Source organism: Arachis hypogaea, chromosome 13 (assembly GCF_003086295.3).
Source record: "Arachis hypogaea cultivar Tifrunner chromosome 13, arahy.Tifrunner.gnm2.J5K5, whole genome shotgun sequence".
Lineage (NCBI taxonomy): Eukaryota > Viridiplantae > Streptophyta > Magnoliopsida > Fabales > Fabaceae > Arachis > Arachis hypogaea.
Genome location: NC_092048.1, coordinates 81760490 through 81764704, shown reverse-complemented (window position 1 = coordinate 81764704; position 4215 = coordinate 81760490).

Genomic DNA, 4215 nt, shown 5'->3' with positions numbered 1-4215 from the left:
ACCAGAGAGACGTCATGTGGAAAAGTCTGATCGTGCAGAGGAGTAGCAGATGATGTTCTATCTTTTGATGACGTTCCACCTGACTTAAGTTTTGTTGACCTAGAACGTACTTTCCCTCGCTTTAGTAGTTTAGAGGGACTAGGTGAGTATAGAGTCTAGGCTAGCCTAGGTGCCAGCTTAGAGACCTCTTGAACAGGTCAGGACCTGGGATGTTGTATGTATATGTATATAGTTATTATCTAGCTATATCTAGGGGTGTTTTAACTAAAGGTCTATACTCTAATAAAGGCTGGATAACTGAATGTTGGTAGCTACTCGTGATGTACTTATGTGTGGTTGTTTATAACTGTTTTATCTGTTATTATTTGTGAATTGATTATGAGTGATTCCGTCTATTAATCCAAACGTTTCAAAAAAAAATACACCTCGCAAATTAACTACGCTTTTAACAACGAATCAGGCTCATATGATAAATAATAGATAATAATTAGGAAGAAAAATTGGTAGCGCTCAGTTTCCGGTATGATCTAGACATATTGAAATTTGAGTCGTTACAATTTGGTATCAGAGCAGTTCGTTCCCAATAGAGCCTGGGGATGGACTGACTATGCTTCATTGCATACTCTGTTGTGTGTCTCATGCGTATAGGATATCCCAGTGATATATGTTGCATGATTGTTTCTGTGTTTTCATTTTGGGAATGTTCACACTTGACTTGAGATATTAAGACTGATCACCTTAATATTGATTGTTTGGTGCGGATAGGACCTTAATGACTGTGAATAGGCATAGTTTAATCGAGCTCCGAACGATGAATCGATGCGAGGCATAGCTATCCTCATCGCTGTTATGATCTCCATGGCTATGGCTATGTTAGATTTGGATGCTGTAAGGAATGAATGCTTGTTTCACTTGTGGGAACCAGGACATAAGGCTAAGAATTGCCCAAAGAGGTTTACTCAAAATCCAACGCGAACCCAACAACAGGGTCGAGTGTTTGCCATGACTGCTGATGATGCTATGCAATCAGACGCCCTGATCCAAGGTCAGTGTTACGTCAAGAATCGATTTCTATCTGTACTGTATGATTCGGGTGCATCGCATTCCTTTTTCTCTTTAACTGTTGCTCGTGAGTTGGGACTAGATTTCTCTAAGTTAAATTATGATCTAATTGTCCATACCCCTGCATCCCAAAATGCTTTGACCAGTTTAGCGTGCCTGCAAGTATCATTCACTATTAGGAACAGAACTTTTATACATGATCTAATCTGTTTGCCTCTATGTGGTTTAGAAGTTATTCTAGGATTAGATTGGTTGTCCAAGTATCATGTTTTCCTTGATTGCTATGAAAGAACTGCTGTTATTCCGTCTGATAGTTTAGATATTAAACCATTTCTATCTCATACTTTATATCTAAATTCTGTAAGAGTTACATTAGACGGGAGTGATTGTGAGGGGTACGTTCTGTTAGTGGCTAGCTCGAATGACAGTGAACTAAGCTTAGAACGAATCCGGGTTGTGAAGGAATTTTCTGATGTTTTCCCGGACGACATACCTGAGTTTCCTCCTTAGTGAGAGATAGAATTCAGCATTAAACTACTACCTGGAACCGGACCGATTTTTATAGCACCGTGCCGGATGTCACCACTGGAACTTGCAAAGTTGAAAAAGTAGTTGGATGAGCTACTTGGAAAGTAATTTATTCGTCCTAGTGCATCATCTTGGGGAGCTCCAGTATTGCTAGTAAAGAAAGAAATAGCTGGTTATGTCTCAAAATGTTTAACATGCCAGAAAATGAAGGTGGAACATCAGAAGCTGTCAGGAACCCTACAACCTTTAGAAATACCACAATGGAAATGGGAGCAGATTACTATGGATTTTATCACGAGATTGCCAAGAACCTCAACAGGACATATTGCCATTTGGGTGATTGTGGACAGGTTGCCAAAGTCGGCGTGCTTTTCGATTCGAGTTATCTATACTTTAGAAAGGCTGGAATGAATATATATATTCAAGAAATCGTACGACTACATGGGGTACCTTCGTAAATTGTCTCAGATTGAGTTTCGAGGTTTACTACTAGATTTTGGAGAGCTTTTCAGAAAGCGTTGGAAACAGAATTGTACACGAGTATAACATACCATCCTCAGATAGACGGACAATTAGAGCAGACAATCTAGATGTTAGAAGACATGTTACGATTATGTATGATAGACAACCAAAGCAGCTGGGATAAGTATTTGCTGTTGGTCGAATTTGTCTACAACAACAGTTGCCAATAAAGTATCGCGATGGCACCATACGAAGCTCTCTACGAAAGAAGATGTTGGACACCATTGTGTTGGAATGTCGATGGAGAAGCTAGTGTCTTAGGTCCAAACTTAGTATAAGAAACTACTAAGAAGATAAAGGAGATTCATTGGAAGATCCAGATAGCACAAAGCCGTCAAAAGAGCTATGCCGATAATACACGTAGACCCTTAGAATTTAGTGAGGGAACCCATGTTTTTCTAGAAGTAACTTCGATTACTGGAATTGGTAGAGCCCTTAAGACTAAAAAGCTTAACCCACGATACATAGAACCTTTCCAAATACTTAAAAGAGTTGGTCTAGTAGCTTATCAAATAGCCCTTCCTCCTTATTTATCAAACCTTCATGATGTTTTTTTTTATGTCTCGCAACTTAAGAAATATGTTTCCAATGAGAGTCACGTTTCACAACCAGAAACAGTACAGTTATAAAATGATTTGACATATCAAGCATCACCAGTTTAGATCGTAGAAAGAAGTGATAAGCAGCTAAGAGTCAAGACTGTTCGCTAAGTCAAAGTAGCATGGGAACCAAGAGGAAAAGAAGAGCACACTTGGGAATTGGAAGATAAGATGAGAGCTGATTACCCGTATCTGTTCTCTGGTAACTGAAATTTTGAGGGAAAAATTTTCTTTTAGGAGGGTAGAATGTAACAACCCTGATTTCGAGTACATGAGATCTTTTCTGAAAGTACGGATTTCTCCGGAAGTTCAGTAAAGGGAACACCTCTGTTATATCATCAAGCATCTCAATCCTCATTATCATTATGTCATCCTTAAGCTAGAACCTCCTCTGAGGCAAGCTCGATAATGCAATTGAGAAGAACCTAGTTTTTGAACCGTATCGGTTGGCAATTTTGATTCTAATTTTCGTAAATAGTCTCTGTTTGAAGAACCGGACACGATTCATGAGTGGAAAGAGATAATAGTATAATATTATCATTATATTCGTATTATAAAATGCTTGAATGACATTATAAGGTTACCTGGTCTGTTTTTGTTAAATACAGAAAATCGGTTTAACCGGGTTTACGGTTTACTGGTGCAACTTAGCACCAGCACTCTCTGATGACTTTAGCAATGCTAAGGCCTCATTATTCATTCTCATAATAAATATGTTACTAGTGTCATTTATGCTAGTAGCTCAGAAAATAATTTTTAGAGATGTTTTTACGAGTGTTCCGATACACCTAGTTTTAGTAGTTATACACCTGAGATATTTTAATATTATTTTAACCCAACTCCAAGCCAACCAATCACAACTCACCTTACACCCCCAAGACCTCCAAGGCTGTCTCATTTCATCATTTTGGCCGAAAATAACAAGAGAGAAAAGAGAGAAACTTTCATGAACACTTAATCTTCAAAGCTTGATTTCTTCTGAACTAAAACTCAAATCAAAACTCCGATTTCACCAAAACGATCCTCTCTTCTTTGTCTACATAACCATGTAACTTATCAAGTATGGAAATAAGGTGAGATGGCTGTCTCCCTCCCATTTCAATTCGGTTTTCAAGGAAAACCATGCAAAACATGTGTTTTCTTGATGTTCTTCCTTAGGAATCATGCTTAACTTGACTTGAGGGCCAAGAAACATGAATTTCTAGCAAGTATAAGGTGATATATCTCTTTCTAACATACTGAGTGAGATTTGGTCAGTTGAGAGTTTTTGGATTTAAAGTTGTTCTTGATGTGATTTAGGAGGAAAAGGTGCCTAAGGACCACCTGAAAGTTTAACCGAATTAGGAGCAGCAAAACTAGGTAGGGATTGACGAATTTAATCTTGATTGATTGTGTTTGAGTTGTGTGATTATGTTATGGTTTGGCTGTGCTAGAAATGTATGAGTAATTCTTGTTGAAATTTTGGTAAAAATTTGATGAAATTTAATGAAATTCAAGCTATGAA